The following is a 22,722-nucleotide window of genomic DNA, read 5'->3' on the forward strand; positions in this document are numbered from 1 at the left end:
CTTCTCTTTGGTGAGTAATTGCTTGATTGTTTCTGGTTACTGTATTTGTTGTTGTCTCCCCGGGTGTGTGCCATCTTTGGCCCCCGGGGAAAGTCCGGAAGCTGCCGTGAAGAGAAGACACTGCGAAGCGCTCCTGAAGAAACCAGCTCCTGTCTCGTTCTGCTCTGCTTGGTGAGTCTTACCCATTTTTTGTCTGCTTGTCGCTAGTTTTCTACTTGGCGTCCTGTGTATCCTGTGTGGTTGGTGTCACCTATCTGGAGGACTGGCCTTTGCGCCGTTTCCCAAATCCTCCCCCGATTGTTGATCACTGCTCTGACGAGAATGAGGCGAGATTCCTCTATCTCGGTCACGTTGACTGAACCTGTCAAACCAGTTGACCTGTTCAAAAGAATTAAAGAGTTAGGTATTAATATTGACGACTTGACGTGTGTCCAGCCTCTGCCTGGTAACAAGTATGATATAACATTCACTTCATTCAGCAAAAGAAGAGAAAATGAACGGAAATTTGAAAAGATGCATGGCGTAGAAGATTGCAAAAATTTTACTGAGTACACGATCGTCACCCTTTTCCATATCCCATCTGAGACCAACGACAACGAAATTCGGTACACTCTTAGCCAATATGGCGAGGTCTTGGCCTCCCGCTTCTGTACCTACCACTTCGCTCCAAAAGTGTTCAATGGTAACCGCCAATATAAAATGAAATTGAGATCTAACATTCCATCTGCGTTACGTATCTCCGGACGTAATGTTTGGGTTTCATACATGGGACAAGTGAGAACATGCAACAGATGCCAGCAATCAGGTCACTTATCCAAAGACTGCAAAACCACCATTTGCAACAGATGCCTTGAGCATGGCCATTCGACAAATGACTGTGACAAAACCATTGTGTGCACTATCTGCCACAAACCCGGTCACATCGCTCGGAATTGCAAAATCTCCTTTGCTAACCAAGTCTCTAAAAGTCCCTCATGGGCAAATGCGCCACCAATGTCCTCTAGCTGCAAATGTGGAAACTTCGTTGCAGCCTTGGACATCAAGTGCATGTACTGCTCAGATCTGGTCCCTCCAAAAGAAGCAACTATAGAATCATGTACCAAGTGCTCCAAAAAATCCGAATCCCCATATGTAGAAGTCGCATGCCAGGACTGTTTACCCACCATTGAAGATATGGTCATAGAAAATACCACCGGAGAAAACACAACCGCCAACACAACCACCAACCCTCCGTCTGAGTCTCCTGTTCATGCTCCCACGGCCTCTTCTAGGTTACCAGTTACCAAATCAAACGAACCATCTGTTACCCAAAAACAGACACCCAAGATCCCAGCCAACACGGAGAATATGACCAATGAAATGGATCAACCAACACCAGCCCACAGTAGTGGTGAAAGCTCTCAATCATCATATGAGACTGCCATAGTCACACTGCCGCAGCCAGCTACAGCCCACCCTGGTCCAGAAAACACGAAACCTCCAACAGAAGATAGAAAAAGACACTTCTCAGATGATGGTCAAACAGATGAAAGTGCAAAAAAAATGAAACCACCGGAAGTGACCAAACTTCATGAAATTGTTACTAAAAATGCTAAGTTTACTTGCAACCAGTTCGCCAGCATTGGTTGCGAATTCATTGCTGAATCCTTTGCCAGCCTGCGTTCCCACTGTAAGAAGGAACATGGAGAGAGGGGAGTGAAATTATTTTGTCCGGTGTCAGCCTGCAAATTTTCCTCCGGCACAACATTGGCTTGGACAAAACATGTACACACAACACATACACACTTCTTATCGCAGCAGACGATAGAAAGTTTACAGCAGTGTCTCACCCTTAACCAGTAATATCATGACTACCATCGCCTCTATAAACATCCAGGGACTACGCAACCAAGCCTCCAGACTCGCCTTCTTTAACCACTGCCATAGCGCCAAATTCGACCTTATCTGCATCCAGGAAACGTATATGAGCTCTTGTGATGATGCGGAGCAATGGGAGATGGAATGGGGTGGACGCATCCTGTATAGCCTTGGGTCTAAACACTCAAGAGGCGTGGCCATCCTTTTCTCTCCAGCCTTCCAAGCGAAGTACAATGAAGTTCATACGGATTCTGAAGGCAGAGTTGTTTCTGTCTCCATCACGCATGGCACCACTTCCTTTCGTTTGTGTTCTGTCTATGCCCCCAATAATCCTCAGGCTCGCATTAGCTTCTTCGGTTCTCTTGCTCAATATTTGCCCCCAAACAAAGAGACAATCCTATGTGGTGATTTCAATTGTGTCAGTGATCCACTGCTTGACAAACTTGGTGGACTTGATAGCCCAGAAGTCCGGGCCGGCTCTGATGTCCTTAATTCCATCTGCTCTGACTATAATATCACTGATCACTGGCGCATTTCCCATCCCTCAACGAAGGAATTCACCTGGAGGAGTGCCAACAACGCTTCTGCATCTAGAATTGACAAGTTTCTGACCCCCAAAAACATGACCACTGAATCTAAAATCATTCCTTGTCCATTCTCTGACCATGAATTCATCACCTGTGTACTCAAGATGCCAACATCCATCGCAAGAGGTCGAGGTGTATGGAAGTGTAATATCTCAACCCTCCAAGACCCTGTAGTCAGGAGTAGCATAAGAAAACACATCCAACAATGGAAGACCCTTAAACCTGCCTTTGACTCTATTTTGGACTGGTGGGACACAGTCAAGGCTCGGGCCAAATCACTAATCACCACGCACTCAAAACGCATATCGCAAGACAATAGAGCAAAGCTGAACAAACTTCTTCATCATTTTAAAGAACTGACACATAAGCTTAACTCGGGAGACCGTACTCGGGCTACCCTGGGATCCTACCACATTACCAAAAAGAAAATTCATGACTTACAGCTTAGGAAACTGGAAGGGGCGAAAATCCGCTCGCGAGCACAACTTATTCAAGAGCAGGAAAGATGGTCAAGCGTCTTTTTAACTACAGAACGCAGACGTGGCAAGAGCAAGCTGGTCTCCAGTGTTATCAATGCTGAAGGCAAAGTGGTGTCAGATCCGGATGAAGTCCCATCTGTCTTTGCCCAATTTTATAGTAAATTATATACATCACAACCAAACTTAGACTGCAAGGAGCAAGATTTCTTCCTGGGCAAGCTCACCAGGTCTTTCTCTGACATGCAAAAACAAGAACTTGACAAACCAATTATACAGAAAGAGTTACATGATGCTCTGAAGAACATGAAAGATAATAAGACCCCGGGCTTGGATGGTCTTCCCAAAGAATTTTATATGCTCTTCTGGGAAGATCTAGGAGAAGATTTCACCCAAGTTATTAATATCGCCATGACACAAGGTCAACTATCCACCTCCCAGCGTCAGGGTCTAATCACCCTGGTGAATAAGCCTTCACCCCAAGAAGGTAATCATCACGAAGCAGTGCGCCCTGGGGATAAAAGACCTATATCCCTTCTTAACGTTGACTACAAAATCGTCACGAAAGCTCTCGCCACCCGTTTATATTCTGTTCTTCCATCTGTTATCGGGCCTTTCCAAACCTGTGGTGTTGCTGGGCGGTCAATTCACCAAAACGTGCGCATCCTGAGAGATTTCACCACTTTTGCTAATAGCAGAGGCTTTGGCAGTGCTATCGTTTCTTTGGATCAGAAAAAAGCCTTTGATAGGGTTGAGTGGAAATTCCTATATAAAACCCTCATGCAGCTGAATTGCGGCTCACTCTTCTGTTCTTACATCAAGACGATCTACAATGATATCATGAGTTCAGTCACCGTCAATGGGCATGTGTCCCCTGCCTTTTCTTTATCTAGGGGTGTCCGTCAGGGCTGCCCACTCTCACCTTTGCTGTACATCATTTTCATGGAGCCGCTTGCAGCAGCTGTGCAGAGTTCAACCGAAATCAAAGGTGTGAAACTACCTGGATCAAAAACTGAATGCAAACTTCTCCAATATGCAGATGACTCCACAGCTCTGGTTACTGATAATAAGTCGTTCAAGGCTCTGTTCCAACTTTTTGAGAGATTTGGTACTGCTTCGGGCTCTGAACTCAATATGACGAAATGCAAAGGTCTCTTCCTAGGAAGCTGGAGAAACCGTTCAGACAAGCCTTATAACATTGACTGGACGGGGGTCAGAATCAAAATCAATGGCTTCTGGTTTGGGAGCATCGATATGAGTGCCGTCAATTGGGACAGTTGCGTCAAGAAGTTTAAAACCACTCTTACTCAATGGGAGAAGAGACGTCTCTCAATGGTCGGAAAAGTCATCGTCATAAACAACCTCGTTACCGCACCACTTTGGTACATTGCACACATCTACAATATTCCCAACTCTGTCATTCAGACGCTCACTCCTCTGGTTTTCAACTTCATGTGGTCTGGGAAGAAAGAATTTATAAAGCGGGAAACTTTCTATCTGCCTCTACAAGAAGGGGGATTGGGCCTGGTTAACATCCAAATGAAGGCTGATGCCATTTTTATTCAAAGTTCCTGTAGTTCTATGGTGTCGGATCTCCCAGATCGCTTCTTCCCTCTGTCCTGGGCGAATAAAAACCTTCTAGCAATTCTGGCTCTGCCTTGGTCTAACCTGTATCCGCACTTTTCTGACCCACCACAATGGCATGCTCACCTCAGAAAGTCTTGTCAACAAAACCATGCGACACTCTGCACATCCAACTGGACGATCATATCTACAAAATCTGTGTATTCCACTCTCCTTGAGAAACTATCGCATACCCCACACGTCATCTTGAAAGCTCCCCACATGAACTGGAGTAAAATTTTCGCATCGTGCCACAGTCCTCTTCTGGATAACCTGTTGAAGGAGCTGGCCTGGAAAATCGTTCACAAGGCTCTGAAGACAAAGAGCACCCTATATCATTGGGGATGCATAACTTCTCGCTCCTGCCCAAGAGTTGACTGCTCACAAGTAGAGACTCTCGACCACCTGTTCTTAGAATGTGACACACCATCCTTGCTCTGGTCCTGGCTCGAACACTATATCCGTCATAACACCGGAATCACCATTATCTGCAGCAAAAATCTTGTGTACTATGGGATTCTCGCCTCACCACTCCAAGCTCACATTCAGGCCGTCATATTGTACATGGTTAATGTTATTAAACATGAAATCTGGAAATCCAGATGCTACGCCAACTTTGAAAAACAGCATGTCACATATGCAGAAGTCCTCATAAACACCAAGAGGTATATTAGTTCCAGAATCGAAGCCGACATCAATAATGAGGACACCGATACCGTCTCGGAAAAATGGCAATTCCTCATCGAAAAGACCAACTCCAAAGTGAAATCTAAACTTTAGGGTTCTGTTTTTCTGTCTTTTGTTTCATCTTTCCTGTTGTCTGTTAGCCTTTTATTTATTTATTTGTCGTGCTTTTGGTTTAACAACTGTTTCAAAAGATCAGGCAGGGAGGATCGTAACCTCGTGTGCCTAGACCCAGCGTGGCTGGCCTGCCTAGGGTGCACAGTTGTAGGTTAGAGTAGATTTTCCTTTGTTTTTGTTGTTGTTGGTATTCTTTGTCTTAGAGTAGGGTTTTTTTTTGCCACCCTAAAACAAAAATAGGCGGTTCCCTCAGGGAGAGGCCCTCCCATTGCACTTCGGCTGGGCTGACACCTGCGATCGCCCCAAATGTGGGCGACTCGGGCGCATAATTTATGTTAGTGGGGGACTGCGTTCGCGCTATCCCCTGATAATGAAACTAAAAAATCAGATCTAATTTCTTACATTGGTCATCTCTAGTGAGAAATCGCGCAGATCCGCCTCATGTGAGAACAATGTGGGTTTCCTAACTAGATTTTCAGGGAAATGTCGACCATTGATCAAGTTAATATTATTTATTAAAAATGGACAGGTTTTCGATGTACTAAGCAATGAAATAATCGAGAGTTGGCCAGATCCACAGGTCACCTGTACTTGTCGAGTACTGACGCCCTCACACGCCGCGTTTCGCATAAAAGAAAACCCATTGGTTGACAGCAACCATATGATTTGGGGGGCTACGGACGCTGATAGGATGATCGCTGGCATGGGATTAGTGCCGCTTGGTGTGCGTGCATAATTTCTCTCTCTCTCTACCCAGAATCCTTTGTGGCCAAGTTTGTCGCGAATTTTCAGTATATACAACGCATTTCGTGGAGTCAAATGTCCATGAGCGACCATTAAAATCATGTGGTTAATATTTAAGTCATGACATTACCAGTCTATTGTGTGCAACTACTAGTTAGAATACGATTTTTTCCAGATGCTCTTGGCACTCACCGTCGTGTCTGTTTTGTTTCATTCCATGGGGTACTCCGTTGTTGACAGTCAATGGCATACTTACCTGGCGTAGGGGTTAACCGTGATCATGGAGGCGGTTCCCTCAGGGAGAGGCCCTCCCATTGCACTTCGGCTGGGCTGACACCTGCGATCGCCCCAAATGTGGGCGACTCGGGCGCATAATTTATGTTAGTGGGGGACTGCGTTCGCGCTATCCTCTGATAATGAAACTAAAAAATCAGATCTAATTTCTTACATTGGTCATCTCTAGTGAGAAATCGCGCAGATCCGCCTCATGTGAGAACAATGTGGGTTTCCTAACTAGATTTTCAGGGAAATGTCGACCATTGATCAAGTTATTATTATTTATTAAAAATGGACAGGTTTTCGATGTACTAAGCAATGAAATAATCGAGAGTTGGCCAGATCCACAGGTCACCTGTACTTGTCGAGTACTGACGCCCTCACACGCCGCGTTTCGCATAAAAGAAAACCCATTGGTTGACAGCAACCATATGATTTGGGGGGCTACGGACGCTGATAGGATGATCGTTGGCATGGGATTAGTGCCGCTTGGTGTGCGTGCATAATCTCTCTCTCTCTCTCTACCCAGAATCCTTTGTGGCCAAGTTTGTCGCGAATTTTCAGTATATACAACGCATTTCGTGGAGTCAAATGTCCATGAGCGACCATTAAAATCATGTGGTTAATATTTAAGTCATGACATTACCAGTCTATTGTGTGCAACTACTAGTTAGAATACGATTTTTTCCAGATGCTCTTGGCACTCACCGTCGTGTCTGTTTTGTTTCATTCCATGGGGTACTCCGTTGTTGACAGTCAATGGCATACTTACCTGGCGTAGGGGTTAACCGTGATCATGGAGGCGGTTCCCTCAGGGAGAGGCCCTCCCATTGCACTTCGGCTGGGCTGACACCTGCGATCGCCCCAAATGTGGGCGACTCGGGCGCATAATTTATGTTAGTGGGGGACTGCGTTCGCGCTATCCCCTGATAATGAAACTAAAAAATCAGATCTAATTTCTTACATTGGTCATCTCTAGTGAGAAATCGCGCAGATCCGCCTCATGTGAGAACAATGTGGGTTTCCTAACTAGATTTTCAGGGAAATGTCGACCATTGATCAAGTTATTATTATTTATTAAAAATGGACAGGTTTTCGATGTACTAAGCAATGAAATAATCGAGAGTTGGCCAGATCCACAGGTCACCTGTACTTGTCGAGTACTGACGCCCTCACACGCCGCGTTTCGCATAAAAGAAAACCCATTGGTTGACAGCAACCATATGATTTGGGGGGCTACGGACGCTGATAGGATGATCGCTGGCATGGGATTAGTGCCGCTTGGTGTGCGTGCATAATCTCTCTCTCTCTACCCAGAATCCTTTGTGGCCAAGTTTGTCGCGAATTTTCAGTATATACAACGCATTTCGTGGAGTCAAATGTCCATGAGCGACCATTAAAATCATGTGGTTAATATTTAAGTCATGACATTACCAGTCTATTGTGTGCAACTACTAGTTAGAATACGATTTTTTCCAGATGCTCTTGGCACTCACCGTCGTGTCTGTTTTGTTTCATTCCATGGGGTACTCCGTTGTTGACAGTCAATGGCATACTTACCTGGCGTAGGGGTTAACCGTGATCATGGAGGCGGTTCCCTCAGGGAGAGGCCCTCCCATTGCACTTCGGCTGGGCTGACACCTGCGATCGCCCCAAATGTGGGCGACTCGGGCGCATAATTTATGTTAGTGGGGGACTGCGTTCGCGCTATCCCCTGATAATGAAACTAAAAAATCAGATCTAATTTCTTACATTGGTCATCTCTAGTGAGAAATCGCGCAGATCCGCCTCATGTGAGAACAATGTGGGTTTCCTAACTAGATTTTCAGGGAAATGTCGACCATTGATCAAGTTATTATTATTTATTAAAAATGGACAGGTTTTCGATGTACTAAGCAATGAAATAATCGAGAGTTGGCCAGATCCACAGGTCACCTGTACTTGTCGAGTACTGACGCCCTCACACGCCGCGTTTCGCATAAAAGAAAACCCATTGGTTGACAGCAACCATATGATTTGGGGGGCTACGGACGCTGATAGGATGATCGCTGGCATGGGATTAGTGCCGCTTGGTGTGCGTGCATAATCTCTCTCTCTCTCTACCCAGAATCCTTTGTGGCCAAGTTTGTCGCGAATTTTCAGTATATACAACGCATTTCGTGGAGTCAAATGTCCATGAGCGACCATTAAAATCATGTGGTTAATATTTAAGTCATGACATTACCAGTCTATTGTGTGCAACTACTAGTTAGAATACGATTTTTTCCAGATGCTCTTGGCACTCACCGTCGTGTCTGTTTTGTTTCATTCCATGGGGTACTCCGTTGTTGACAGTCAATGGCATACTTACCTGGCGTAGGGGTTAACCGTGATCATGGAGGCGGTTCCCTCAGGGAGAGGCCCTCCCATTGCACTTCGGCTGGGCTGACACCTGCGATCGCCCCAAATGTGGGCGACTCGGGCGCATAATTTATGTTAGTGGGGGACTGCGTTCGCGCTATCCCCTGATAATGAAACTAAAAAATCAGATCTAATTTCTTACATTGGTCATCTCTAGTGAGAAATCGCGCAGATCCGCCTCATGTGAGAACAATGTGGGTTTCCTAACTAGATTTTCAGGGAAATGTCGACCATTGATCAAGTTATTATTATTTATTAAATATGGACAGGTTTTCGATGTACTAAGCAATGAAATAATCGAGAGTTGGCCTGATCCACAGGTCACCTGTACTTGTCGAGTACTGACGCCCTCACACGCCGCGTTTCGCATAAAAGAAAACCCATTGGTTGACAGCAACCATATGATTTGGGGGGCTACGGACGCTGATAGGATGATCGCTGGCATGGGATTAGTGCCGCTTGGTGTGCGTGCATAATCTCTCTCTCTCTCTACCCAGAATCCTTTGTGGCAAAGTTTGTCGCGAATTTTCAGTATATACAACGCATTTCGTGGAGTCAAATGTCCATGAGCGACCATTAAAATCATGTGGTTAATATTTAAGTCATGACATTACCAGTCTATTGTGTGCAACTACTAGTTAGAATACGATTTTTTCCAGATGCTCTTGGCACTCACCGTCGTGTCTGTTTTGTTTCATTCCATGGGGTACTCCGTTGTTGACAGTCAATGGCATACTTACCTGGCGTAGGGGTTAACCGTGATCATGGAGGCGGTTCCCTCAGGGAGAGGCCCTCCCATTGCACTTCGGCTGGGCTGACACCTGCGATCGCCCCAAATGTGGGCGACTCGGGCGCATAATTTATGTTAGTGGGGGACTGCGTTCGCGCTATCCCCTGATAATGAAACTAAAAAATCAGATCTAATTTCTTACATTGGTCATCTCTAGTGAGAAATCGCGCAGATCCGCCTCATGTGAGAACAATGTGGGTTTCCTAACTAGATTTTCAGGGAAATGTCGACCATTGATCAAGTTATTATTATTTATTAAAAATGGACAGGTTTTCGATGTACTAAGCAATGAAATAATCGAGAGTTGGCCAGATCCACAGGTCACCTGTACTTGTCGAGTACTGACGCCCTCACACGCCGCGTTTCGCATAAAAGAAAACCCATTGGTTGACAGCAACCATATGATTTGGGGGGCTACGGACGCTGATAGGATGATCGCTGGCATGGGATTAGTGCCGCTTGGTGTGCGTGCATAATCTCTCTCTCTCTACCCAGAATCCTTTGTGGCCAAGTTTGTCGCGAATTTTCAGTATATACAACGCATTTCGTGGAGTCAAATGTCCATGAGCGACCATTAAAATCATGTGGTTAATATTTAAGTCATGACATTACCAGTCTATTGTGTGCAACTACTAGTTAGAATACGATTTTTTCCAGATGCTCTTGGCACTCACCGTCGTGTCTGTTTTGTTTCATTCCATGGGGTACTCCGTTGTTGACAGTCAATGGCATACTTACCTGGCGTAGGGGTTAACCGTGATCATGGAGGCGGTTCCCTCAGGGAGAGGCCCTCCCATTGCACTTCGGCTGGGCTGACACCTGCGATCGCCCCAAATGTGGGCGACTCGGGCGCATAATTTATGTTAGTGGGGGACTGCGTTCGCGCTATCCCCTGATAATGAAACTAAAAAATCAGATCTAATTTCTTACATTGGTCATCTCTAGTGAGAAATCGCGCAGATCCGCCTCATGTGAGAACAATGTGGGTTTCCTAACTAGATTTTCAGGGAAATGTCGACCATTGATCAAGTTATTATTATTTATTAAAAATGGACAGGTTTTCGATGTACTAAGCAATGAAATAATCGAGAGTTGGCCAGATCCACAGGTCACCTGTACTTGTCGAGTACTGACGCCCTCACACGCCGCGTTTCGCATAAAAGAAAACCCATTGGTTGACAGCAACCATATGATTTGGGGGGCTACGGACGCTGATAGGATGATCGCTGGCATGGGATTAGTGCCGCTTGGTGTGCGTGCATAATCTCTCTCTCTCTCTACCCAGAATCCTTTGTGGCCAAGTTTGTCGCGAATTTTCAGTATATACAACGCATTTCGTGGAGTCAAATGTCCATGAGCGACCATTAAAATCATGTGGTTAATATTTAAGTCATGACATTACCAGTCTATTGTGTGCAACTACTAGTTAGAATACGATTTTTTTTTCCAGATGCTCTTGGCACTCACCGTCGTGTCTGTTTTGTTTCATTCCATGGGGTACTCCGTTGTTGACAGTCAATGGCATACTTACCTGGCGTAGGGGTTAACCGTGATCATGGAGGCGGTTCCCTCAGGGAGAGGCCCTCCCATTGCACTTCGGCTGGGCTGACACCTGCGATCGCCCCAAATGTGGGCGACTCGGGCGCATAATTTATGTTAGTGGGGGACTGCGTTCGCGCTATCCCCTGATAATGAAACTAAAAAATCAGATCTAATTTCTTACATTGGTCATCTCTAGTGAGAAATCGCGCAGATCCGCCTCATGTGAGAACAATGTGGGTTTCCTAACTAGATTTTCAGGGAAATGTCGACCATTGATCAAGTTATTATTATTTATTAAAAATGGACAGGTTTTCGATGTACTAAGCAATGAAATAATCGAGAGTTGGCCAGATCCACAGGTCACCTGTACTTGTCGAGTACTGACGCCCTCACACGCCGCGTTTCGCATAAAAGAAAACCCATTGGTTGACAGCAACCATATGATTTGGGGGGCTACGGACGCTGATAGGATGATCGCTGGCATGGGATTAGTGCCGCTTGGTGTGCGTGCATAATCTCTCTCTCTCTACCCAGAATCCTTTGTGGCCAAGTTTGTCGCGAATTTTCAGTATATACAACGCATTTCGTGGAGTCAAATGTCCATGAGCGACCATTAAAATCATGTGGTTAATATTTAAGTCATGACATTACCAGTCTATTGTGTGCAACTACTAGTTAGAATACGATTTTTTCCAGATGCTCTTGGCACTCACCGTCGTGTCTGTTTTGTTTCATTCCATGGGGTACTCCGTTGTTGACAGTCAATGGCATACTTACCTGGCGTAGGGGTTAACCGTGATCATGGAGGCGGTTCCCTCAGGGAGAGGCCCTCCCATTGCACTTCGGCTGGGCTGACACCTGCGATCGCCCCAAATGTGGGCGACTCGGGCGCATAATTTATGTTAGTGGGGGACTGCGTTCGCGCTATCCCCTGATAATGAAACTAAAAAATCAGATCTAATTTCTTACATTGGTCATCTCTAGTGAGAAATCGCGCAGATCCGCCTCATGTGAGAACAATGTGGGTTTCCTAACTAGATTTTCAGGGAAATGTCGACCATTGATCAAGTTATTATTATTTATTAAAAATGGACAGGTTTTCGATGTACTAAGCAATGAAATAATCGAGAGTTGGCCAGATCCACAGGTCACCTGTACTTGTCGAGTACTGACGCCCTCACACGCCGCGTTTCGCATAAAAGAAAACCCATTGGTTGACAGCAACCATATGATTTGGGGGGCTACGGACGCTGATAGGATGATCGCTGGCATGGGATTAGTGCCGCTTGGTGTGCGTGCATAATCTCTCTCTCTCTCTACCCAGAATCCTTTGTGGCCAAGTTTGTCGCGAATTTTCAGTATATACAACGCATTTCGTGGAGTCAAATGTCCATGAGCGACCATTAAAATCATGTGGTTAATATTTAAGTCATGACATTACCAGTCTATTGTGTGCAACTACTAGTTAGAATACGATTTTTTCCAGATGCTCTTGGCACTCACCGTCGTGTCTGTTTTGTTTCATTCCATGGGGTACTCCGTTGTTGACAGTCAATGGCATACTTACCTGGCGTAGGGGTTAACCATGATCATGGAGGCAGTTCCCTCAGGGAGAGGCCCTCCCATTGCACTTCGGCTGGGCTGACACCTGCGATCGCCCCAAATGTGGGCGACTCGGGCGCATAATTTATGTTAGTGGGGGACTGCGTTCGCGCTATCCCCTGATAATGAAACTAAAAAATCAGATCTAATTTCTTACATTGGTCATCTCTAGTGAGAAATCGCGCAGATCCGCCTCATGTGAGAACAATGTGGGTTTCCTAACTAGATTTTCAGGGAAATGTCGACCATTGATCAAGTTATTATTATTTATTAAATATGGACAGGTTTTCGATGTACTAAGCAATGAAATAATCGAGAGTTGGCCTGATCCACAGGTCACCTGTACTTGTCGAGTACTGACGCCCTCACACGCCGCGTTTCGCATAAAAGAAAACCCATTGGTTGACAGCAACCATATGATTTGGGGGGCTACGGACGCTGATAGGATGATCGCTGGCATGGGATTAGTGCCGCTTGGTGTGCGTGCATAATCTCTCTCTCTCTCTCTACCCAGAATCCTTTGTGGCCAAGTTTGTCGCGAATTTTCAGTATATACAACGCATTTCGTGGAGTCAAATGTCCATGAGCGACCATTAAAATCATGTGGTTAATATTTAAGTCATGACATTACCAGTCTATTGTGTGCAACTACTAGTTAGAATACGATTCTTTCCAGATGCTCTTGGCACTCACCGTCGTGTCTGTTTTGTTTCATTCCATGGGGTACTCCGTTGTTGACAGTCAATGGCATACTTACCTGGCGTAGGGGTTAACCGTGATCATGGAGGCGGTTCCCTCAGGGAGAGGCCCTCCCATTGCACTTCGGCTGGGCTGACACCTGCGATCGCCCCAAATGTGGGCGACTCGGGCGCATAATTTATGTTAGTGGGGGACTGCGTTCGCGCTATCCCCTGATAATGAAACTAAAAAATCAGATCTAATTTCTTACATTGGTCATCTCTAGTGAGAAATCGCGCAGATCCGCCTCATGTGAGAACAATGTGGGTTTCCTAACTAGATTTTCAGGGAAATGTCGACCATTGATCAAGTTATTATTATTTATTAAATATGGACAGGTTTTCGATGTACTAAGCAATGAAATAATCGAGAGTTGGCCAGATCCACAGGTCACCTGTACTTGTCGAGTACTGACGCCCTCACACGCCGCGTTTCGCATAAAAGAAAACCCATTGGTTGACAGCAACCATATGATTTGGGGGGCTACGGACGCTGATAGGATGATCGCTGGCATGGGATTAGTGCCGCTTGGTGTGCGTGCATAATCTCTCTCTCTCTCTACCCAGAATCCTTTGTGGCCAAGTTTGTCGCGAATTTTCAGTATATACAACGCATTTCGTGGAGTCAAATGTCCATGAGCGACCATTAAAATCATGTGGTTAATATTTAAGTCATGACATTACCAGTCTATTGTGTGCAACTACTAGTTAGAATACGATTCTTTCCAGATGCTCTTGGCACTCACCGTCGTGTCTGTTTTGTTTCATTCCATGGGGTACTCCGTTGTTGACAGTCAATGGCATACTTACCTGGCGTAGGGGTTAACCGTGATCATGGAGGCGGTTCCCTCAGGGAGAGGCCCTCCCATTGCACTTCGGCTGGGCTGACACCTGCGATCGCCCCAAATGTGGGCGACTCGGGCGCATAATTTATGTTAGTGGGGGACTGCGTTCGCGCTATCCCCTGATAATGAAACTAAAAAATCAGATCTAATTTCTTACATTGGTCATCTCTAGTGAGAAATCGCGCAGATCCGCCTCATGTGAGAACAATGTGGGTTTCCTAACTAGATTTTCAGGGAAATGTCGACCATTGATCAAGTTATTATTATTTATTAAATATGGACAGGTTTTCGATGTACTAAGCAATGAAATAATCGAGAGTTGGCCTGATCCACAGGTCACCTGTACTTGTCGAGTACTGACGCCCTCACACGCCGCGTTTCGCATAAAAGAAAACCCATTGGTTGACAGCAACCATATGATTTGGGGGGCTACGGACGCTGATAGGATGATCGCTGGCATGGGATTAGTGCCGCTTGGTGTGCGTGCATAATCTCTCTCTCTCTCTATCCAGAATCCTTTGTGGCCAAGTTTGTCGCGAATTTTCAGTATATACAACGCATTTCGTGGAGTCAAATGTCCATGAGCGACCATTAAAATCATGTGGTTAATATTTAAGTCATGACATTACCAGTCTATTGTGCGCAACTACTAGTTAGAATACGATTTTTTCCAGATGCTCTTGGCACTCACCGTCGTGTCTGTTTTGTTTCATTCCATGGGGTACTCCGTTGTTGACAGTCAATGGCATACTTACCTGGCGTAGGGGTTAACCGTGATCATGGAGGCGGTTCCCTCAGGGAGAGGCCCTCCCATTGCACTTCGGCTGGGCTGACACCTGCGATCGCCCCAAATGTGGGCGACTCGGGTGCATAATTTATGTTAGTGTGGGACTGCGTTCGCGCTATCCCCTGATAATGAAACTAAAAAATCAGATCTAATTTCTTACATTGGTCATCTCTAGTGAGAAATCGCGCAGATCCGCCTCATGTGAGAACAATGTGGGTTTCCTAACTAGATTTTCAGGGAAATGTCGACCATTGATCAAGTTATTATTATTTATTAAAAATGGACAGGTTTTCGATGTACTAAGCAATGAAATAATCGAGAGTTGGCCAGATCCACAGGTCACCTGTACTTGTCGAGTACTGACGCCCTCACACGCCGCGTTTCGCATAAAAGAAAACCCATTGGTTGACAGCAACCATATGATTTGGGGGGCTACGGACGCTGATAGGATGATCGCTGGCATGGGATTAGTGCCGCTTGGTGTGCGTGCATAATCTCTCTCTCTCTCTACCCAGAATCCTTTGTGGCCAAGTTTGTCGCGAATTTTCAGTATATACAACGCATTTCGTGGAGTCAAATGTCCATGAGCGACCATTAAAATCATGTGGTTAATATTTAAGTCATGACATTACCAGTCTATTGTGTGCAACTACTAGTTAGAATACGATTTTTTCCAGATGCTCTTGGCACTCACCGTCGTGTCTGTTTTGTTTCATTCCATGGGGTACTCCGTTGTTGACAGTCAATGGCATACTTACCTGGCGTAGGGGTTAACCGTGATCTCTAGGCCTGCTTTCTGCTGTTGGTATAACCATTGTCCAGCTTCCTGCTACTGGTGACTTGACTGCTGATCAACCCTTATCCTTGCTGCTTCTCTTTGGTGAGTAATTGCTTGATTGTTTCTGGTTACTGTATTTGTTGTTGTCTCCCCGGGTGTGTGCCATCTTTGGCCCCCGGGGAAAGTCCGGAAGCTGCCGTGAAGAGAAGACACTGCGAAGCGCTCCTGAAGAAACCAGCTCCTGTCTCGTTCTGCTCTGCTTGGTGAGTCTTACCCATTTTTTGTCTGCTTGTCGCTAGTTTTCTACTTGGCGTCCTGTGTATCCTGTGTGGTTGGTGTCACCTATCTGGAGGACTGGCCTTTGCGCCGTTTCCCAAATCCTCCCCCGATTGTTGATCACTGCTCTGACGAGAATGAGGCGAGATTCCTCTATCTCGGTCACGTTGACTGAACCTGTCAAACCAGTTGACCTGTTCAAAAGAATTAAAGAGTTAGGTATTAATATTGACGACTTGACGTGTGTCCAGCCTCTGCCTGGTAACAAGTATGATATAACATTCACTTCATTCAGCAAAAGAAGAGAAAATGAACGGAAATTTGAAAAGATGCATGGCGTAGAAGATTGCAAAAATTTTACTGAGTACACGATCGTCACCCTTTTCCATATCCCATCTGAGACCAACGACAACGAAATTCGGTACACTCTTAGCCAATATGGCGAGGTCTTGGCCTCCCGCTTCTGTACCTACCACTTCGCTCCAAAAGTGTTCAATGGTAACCGCCAATATAAAATGAAATTGAGATCTAACATTCCATCTGCGTTACGTATCTCCGGACGTAATGTTTGGGTTTCATACATGGGACAAGTGAGAACATGCAACAGATGCCAGCAATCAGGTCACTTATCCAAAGACTGCAAAACCACCATTTGCAACAGATGCCTTGAGCATGGCCATTCGACAAATGACTGTGACAAAACCATTGTGTGCACTATCTGCCACAAACCCGGTCACATCGCTCGGAATTGCAAAATCTCCTTTGCTAACCAAGTCTCTAAAAGTCCCTCATGGGCAAATGCGCCACCAATGTCCTCTAGCTGCAAATGTGGAAACTTCGTTGCAGCCTTGGACATCAAGTGCATGTACTGCTCAGATCTGGTCCCTCCAAAAGAAGCAACTATAGAATCATGTACCAAGTGCTCCAAAAAATCCGAATCCCCATATGTAGAAGTCGCATGCCAGGACTGTTTACCCACCATTGAAGATATGGTCATAGAAAATACCACCGGAGAAAACACAACCGCCAACACAACCACCAACCCTCCGTCTGAGTCTCCTGTTCATGCTCCCACGGCCTCTTCTAGGTTACCAGTTACCAAATCAAACGAACCATCTGTTACCCAAAAACAGACACCCAAGATCCCAGCCAACACGGAGAATATGACCAATGAAATGGATCAACCAACACCAGCCCACAGTAGTGGTGAAAGCTCTCAATCATCATATGAGACTGCCATAGCCACACTGCCGCAGCCAGCTACAGCCCACCCTGGTCCAGAAAACACGAAACCTCCAACAGAAGATAGAAAAAGACACTTCTCAGATGATGGTCAAACAGATGAAAGTGCAAAAAAAATGAAACCACCGGAAGTGACCAAACTTCATGAAATTGTTACTAAAAATGCTAAGTTTACTTGCAACCAGTTCGCCAGCATTGGTTGCGAATTCATTGCTGAATCCTTTGCCAGCCTGCGTTCCCACTGTAAGAAGGAACATGGAGAGAGGGGAGTGAAATTATTTTGTCCGGTGTCAGCCTGCAAATTTTCCTCCGGCACAACATTGGCTTGGACAAAACATGTACACACAACACATACACACTTCTTATCGCAGCAGACGATAGAAAGTTTACAGCAGTGTCTCACCCTTAACCAGTAATATCATGACTACCATCGCCTCTATAAACATCCAGGGACTACGCAACCAAGCCTCCAGACTCGCCTTCTTTAACCACTGCCATAGCGCCAAATTCGACCTTATCTGCATCCAGGAAACGTATATGAGCTCTTGTGATGATGCGGAGCAATGGGAGATGGAATGGGGTGGACGCATCCTGTATAGCCTTGGGTCTAAACACTCAAGAGGCGTGGCCATCCTTTTCTCTCCAGCCTTCCAAGCGAAGTACAATGAAGTTCATACGGATTCTGAAGGCAGAGTTGTTTCTGTCTCCATCACGCATGGCACCACTTCCTTTCGTTTGTGTTCTGTCTATGCCCCCAATAATCCTCAGGCTCGCATTAGCTTCTTCGGTTCTCTTGCTCAATATTTGCCCCCAAACAAAGAGACAATCCTATGTGGTGATTTCAATTGTGTCAGTGATCCACTGCTTGACAAACTTGGTGGACTTGATAGCCCAGAAGTCCGGGCCGGCTCTGATGTCCTTAATTCCATCTGCTCTGACTATAATATCACTGATCACTGGCGCATTTCCCATCCCTCAACGAAGGAATTCACCTGGAGGAGTGCCAACAACGCTTCTGCATCTAGAATTGACAAGTTTCTGACCCCCAAAAACATGACCACTGAATCTAAAATCATTCCTTGTCCATTCTCTGACCATGAATTCATCACCTGTGTACTCAAGATGCCAACATCCATCGCAAGAGGTCGAGGTGTATGGAAGTGTAATATCTCAACCCTCCAAGACCCTGTAGTCAGGAGTAGCATAAGAAAACACATCCAACAATGGAAGACCCTTAAACCTGCCTTTGACTCTATTTTGGACTGGTGGGACACAGTCAAGGCTCGGGCCAAATCACTAATCACCACGCACTCAAAACGCATATCGCAAGACAATAGAGCAAAGCTGAACAAACTTCTTCATCATTTTAAAGAACTGACACATAAGCTTAACTCGGGAGACCGTACTCGGGCTACCCTGGGATCCTACCACATTACCAAAAAGAAAATTCATGACTTACAGCTTAGGAAACTGGAAGGGGCGAAAATCCGCTCGCGAGCACAACTTATTCAAGAGCAGGAAAGATGGTCAAGCGTCTTTTTAACTACAGAACGCAGACGTGGCAAGAGCAAGCTGGTCTCCAGTGTTATCAATGCTGAAGGCAAAGTGGTGTCAGATCCGGATGAAGTCCCATCTGTCTTTGCCCAATTTTATAGTAAATTATATACATCACAACCAAACTTAGACTGCAAGGAGCAAGATTTCTTCCTGGGCAAGCTCACCAGGTCTTTCTCTGACATGCAAAAACAACAACTTGACAAACCAATTATACAGAAAGAGTTACATGATGCTCTGAAGAACATGAAAGATAATAAGACCCCGGGCTTGGATGGTCTTCCCAAAGAATTTTATATGCTCTTCTGGGAAGATCTAGGAGAAGATTTCACCCAAGTTATTAATATCGCCATGACACAAGGTCAACTATCCACCTCCCAGCGTCAGGGTCTAATCACCCTGGTGAATAAGCCTTCACCCCAAGAAGGTAATCATCACGAAGCAGTGCGCCCTGGGGATAAAAGACCTATATCCCTTCTTAACGTTGACTACAAAATCGTCACGAAAGCTCTCGCCACCCGTTTATATTCTGTTCTTCCATCTGTTATCGGGCCTTTCCAAACCTGTGGTGTTGCTGGGCGGTCAATTCACCAAAACGTGCGCATCCTGAGAGATTTCACCACTTTTGCTAATAGCAGAGGCTTTGGCAGTGCTATCGTTTCTTTGGATCAGAAAAAAGCCTTTGATAGGGTTGAGTGGAAATTCCTATATAAAACCCTCATGCAGCTGAATTGCGGCTCACTCTTCTGTTCTTACATCAAGACGATCTACAATGATATCATGAGTTCGGTCACCGTCAATGGGCATGTGTCCCCTGCCTTTTCTTTATCTAGGGGTGTCCGTCAGGGCTGCCCACTCTCACCTTTGCTGTACATCATTTTCATGGAGCCGCTTGCAGCAGCTGTGCAGAGTTCAACCGAAATCAAAGGTGTGAAACTACCTGGATCAAAAACTGAATGCAAACTTCTCCAATATGCAGATGACTCCACAGCTCTGGTTACTGATAATAAGTCGTTCAAGGCTCTGTTCCAACTTTTTGAGAGATTTGGTACTGCTTCGGGCTCTGAACTCAATATGACGAAATGCAAAGGTCTCTTCCTAGGAAGCTGGAGAAACCGTTCAGACAAGCCTTATAACATTGACTGGACGGGGGTCAGAATCAAAATCAATGGCTTCTGGTTTGGGAGCATCGATATGAGTGCCGTCAATTGGGACAGTTGCGTCAAGAAGTTTAAAACCACTCTTACTCAATGGGAGAAGAGACGTCTCTCAATGGTCGGAAAAGTCATCGTCATAAACAACCTCGTTACCGCACCACTTTGGTACATTGCACACATCTACAATATTCCCAACTCTGTCATTCAGACGCTCACTCCTCTGGTTTTCAACTTCATGTGGTCTGGGAAGAAAGAATTTATAAAGCGGGAAACTTTCTATCTGCCTCTACAAGAAGGGGGATTGGGCCTGGTTAACATCCAAATGAAGGCTGATGCCATTTTTATTCAAAGTTCCTGTAGTTCTATGGTGTCGGATCTCCCAGATCGCTTCTTCCCTCTGTCCTGGGCGAATAAAAACCTTCTAGCAATTCTGGCTCTGCCTTGGTCTAACCTGTATCCGCACTTTTCTGACCCACCACAATGGCATGCTCACCTCAGAAAGTCTTGTCAACAAAACCATGCGACACTCTGCACATCCAACTGGACGATCATATCTACAAAATCTGTGTATTCCACTCTCCTTGAGAAACTATCGCATACCCCACACGTCATCTTGAAAGCTCCCCACATGAACTGGAGTAAAATTTTCGCATCGTGCCACAGTCCTCTTCTGGATAACCTGTTGAAGGAGCTGGCCTGGAAAATCGTTCACAAGGCTCTGAAGACAAAGAGCACCCTATATCATTGGGGATGCATAACTTCTCGCTCCTGCCCAAGAGTTGACTGCTCACAAGTAGAGACTCTCGACCACCTGTTCTTAGAATGTGACACACCATCCTTGCTCTGGTCCTGGCTCGAACACTATATCCGTCATAACACCGGAATCACCATTATCTGCAGCAAAAATCTTGTGTACTATGGGATTCTCGCCTCACCACTCCAAGCTCACATTCAGGCCGTCATATTGTACATGGTTAATGTTATTAAACATGAAATCTGGAAATCCAGATGCTACGCCAACTTTGAAAAACAGCATGTCACATATGCAGAAGTCCTCATAAACACCAAGAGGTATATTAGTTCCAGAATCGAAGCCGACATCAATAATGAGGACACCGATACCGTCTCGGAAAAATGGCAATTCCTCATCGAAAAGACCAACTCCAAAGTGAAATCTAAACTTTAGGGTTCTGTTTTTCTGTCTTTTGTTTCATCTTTCCTGTTGTCTGTTAGCCTTTTATTTATTTATTTGTCGTGCTTTTGGTTTAACAACTGTTTCAAAAGATCAGGCAGGGAGGATCGTAACCTCGTGTGCCTAGACCCAGCGTGGCTGGCCTGCCTAGGGTGCACAGTTGTAGGTTAGAGTATATTTTCCTTTGTTTTTGTTGTTGTTGGTATTCTTTGTCTTAGAGTAGGGTTTTTTTTTGCCACCCTAAAACAAAAATAGGCGGTTCCCTCAGGGAGAGGCCCTCCCATTGCACTTCGGCTGGGCTGACACCTGCGATCGCCCCAAATGTGGGCGACTCGGGCGCATAATTTATGTTAGTGGGGGACTGCGTTCGCGCTATCCCCTGATAATGAAACTAAAAAATCAGATCTAATTTCTTACATTGGTCATCTCTAGTGAGAAATCGCGCAGATCCGCCTCATGTGAGAACAATGTGGGTTTCCTAACTAGATTTTCAGGGAAATGTCGACCATTGATCAAGTTATTATTATTTATTAAAAATGGACAGGTTTTCGATGTACTAAGCAATGAAATAATCGAGAGTTGGCCAGATCCACAGGTCACCTGTACTTGTCGAGTACTGACGCCCTCACACGCCGCGTTTCGCATAAAAGAAAACCCATTGGTTGACAGCAACCATATGATTTGGGGGGCTACGGACGCTGATAGGATGATCGCTGGCATGGGATTAGTGCCGCTTGGTGTGCGTGCATAATCTCTCTCTCTCTCTACCCAGAATCCTTTGTGGCCAAGTTTGTCGCGAATTTTCAGTATATACAACGCATTTCGTGGAGTCAAATGTCCATGAGCGACCATTAAAATCATGTGGTTAATATTTAAGTCATGACATTACCAGTCTATTGTGTGCAACTACTAGTTAGAATACGATTTTTTTTCCAGATGCTCTTGGCACTCACCGTCGTGTCTGTTTTGTTTCATTCCATGGGGTACTCCGTTGTTGACAGTCAATGGCATACTTACCTGGCGTAGGGGTTAACCGTGATCATGGAGGCGGTTCCCTCAGGGAGAGGCCCTCCCATTGCACTTCGGCTGGGCTGACACCTGCGATCGCCCCAAATGTGGGCGACTCGGGCGCATAATTTATGTTAGTGGGGGACTGCGTTCGCGCTATCCCCTGATAATGAAACTAAAAAATCAGATCTAATTTCTTACATTGGTCATCTCTAGTGAGAAATCGCGCAGATCCGCCTCATGTGAGAACAATGTGGGTTTCCTAACTAGATTTTCAGGGAAATGTCGACCATTGATCAAGTTATTATTATTTATTAAAAATGGACAGGTTTTCGATGTACTAAGCAATGAAATAATCGAGAGTTGGCCAGATCCACAGGTCACCTGTACTTGTCGAGTACTGACGCCCTCACACGCCGCGTTTCGCATAAAAGAAAACCCATTGGTT

At 45.5% G+C, this 22,722-nt stretch overlaps 13 non-coding genes and 2 pseudogenes across 13 annotated transcripts; all 15 read left to right on the plus strand.

Moving 5' to 3' along the window:
• The first annotated feature begins 5,576 nt into the window (after positions 1-5,576).
• LOC146750623 (U1 spliceosomal RNA) lies at positions 5,577-5,711 on the plus strand (annotated as a pseudogene).
• A 625-nt stretch (positions 5,712-6,336) lies between these two features.
• On the plus strand, positions 6,337-6,501 carry LOC146750624 (U1 spliceosomal RNA). The gene has a single exon (XR_014930514.1). It is a non-coding gene; the product is annotated as a U1 spliceosomal RNA (small nuclear RNA).
• Positions 6,502-7,128: 627 nt separating this feature from the next.
• Positions 7,129-7,293, plus strand: LOC146750625 (U1 spliceosomal RNA). Its single transcript, XR_014930277.1, has one exon. It is a non-coding gene; the product is annotated as a U1 spliceosomal RNA (small nuclear RNA).
• Positions 7,294-7,916: 623 nt separating this feature from the next.
• Positions 7,917-8,081, plus strand: LOC146750626 (U1 spliceosomal RNA). The gene has a single exon (XR_014930278.1). It is a non-coding gene; the product is annotated as a U1 spliceosomal RNA (small nuclear RNA).
• A 625-nt stretch (positions 8,082-8,706) lies between these two features.
• On the plus strand, positions 8,707-8,871 carry LOC146750627 (U1 spliceosomal RNA). The gene has a single exon (XR_014930279.1). It is a non-coding gene; the product is annotated as a U1 spliceosomal RNA (small nuclear RNA).
• Positions 8,872-9,496: 625 nt separating this feature from the next.
• Positions 9,497-9,661, plus strand: LOC146750628 (U1 spliceosomal RNA). Its single transcript, XR_014930280.1, has one exon. It is a non-coding gene; the product is annotated as a U1 spliceosomal RNA (small nuclear RNA).
• A 623-nt stretch (positions 9,662-10,284) lies between these two features.
• On the plus strand, positions 10,285-10,449 carry LOC146750629 (U1 spliceosomal RNA). The gene has a single exon (XR_014930281.1). It is a non-coding gene; the product is annotated as a U1 spliceosomal RNA (small nuclear RNA).
• A 628-nt stretch (positions 10,450-11,077) lies between these two features.
• On the plus strand, positions 11,078-11,242 carry LOC144347518 (U1 spliceosomal RNA). The gene has a single exon (XR_013419663.1). It is a non-coding gene; the product is annotated as a U1 spliceosomal RNA (small nuclear RNA).
• Positions 11,243-11,865: 623 nt separating this feature from the next.
• Positions 11,866-12,030, plus strand: LOC146750630 (U1 spliceosomal RNA). The gene has a single exon (XR_014930282.1). It is a non-coding gene; the product is annotated as a U1 spliceosomal RNA (small nuclear RNA).
• Positions 12,031-12,655: 625 nt separating this feature from the next.
• Positions 12,656-12,820, plus strand: LOC146750631 (U1 spliceosomal RNA). Its single transcript, XR_014930655.1, has one exon. It is a non-coding gene; the product is annotated as a U1 spliceosomal RNA (small nuclear RNA).
• Positions 12,821-13,447: 627 nt separating this feature from the next.
• On the plus strand, positions 13,448-13,612 carry LOC146750632 (U1 spliceosomal RNA). The gene has a single exon (XR_014930283.1). It is a non-coding gene; the product is annotated as a U1 spliceosomal RNA (small nuclear RNA).
• A 625-nt stretch (positions 13,613-14,237) lies between these two features.
• Positions 14,238-14,402, plus strand: LOC146750633 (U1 spliceosomal RNA). Its single transcript, XR_014930284.1, has one exon. It is a non-coding gene; the product is annotated as a U1 spliceosomal RNA (small nuclear RNA).
• A 625-nt stretch (positions 14,403-15,027) lies between these two features.
• Positions 15,028-15,192, plus strand: LOC146750634 (U1 spliceosomal RNA). Its single transcript, XR_014930624.1, has one exon. It is a non-coding gene; the product is annotated as a U1 spliceosomal RNA (small nuclear RNA).
• A 6,321-nt stretch (positions 15,193-21,513) lies between these two features.
• On the plus strand, positions 21,514-21,648 carry LOC146750635 (U1 spliceosomal RNA; annotated as a pseudogene).
• A 627-nt stretch (positions 21,649-22,275) lies between these two features.
• Positions 22,276-22,440, plus strand: LOC146750636 (U1 spliceosomal RNA). Its single transcript, XR_014930285.1, has one exon. It is a non-coding gene; the product is annotated as a U1 spliceosomal RNA (small nuclear RNA).
• The last annotated feature ends 282 nt before the right edge of the window (positions 22,441-22,722 follow it).

This window comes from Saccoglossus kowalevskii, chromosome 1, assembly GCF_978046115.1.
Source record: "Saccoglossus kowalevskii chromosome 1, keSacKowa6.1, whole genome shotgun sequence".
In the NCBI taxonomy this organism is placed as follows: Eukaryota; Metazoa; Hemichordata; class Enteropneusta; family Harrimaniidae; genus Saccoglossus; species Saccoglossus kowalevskii.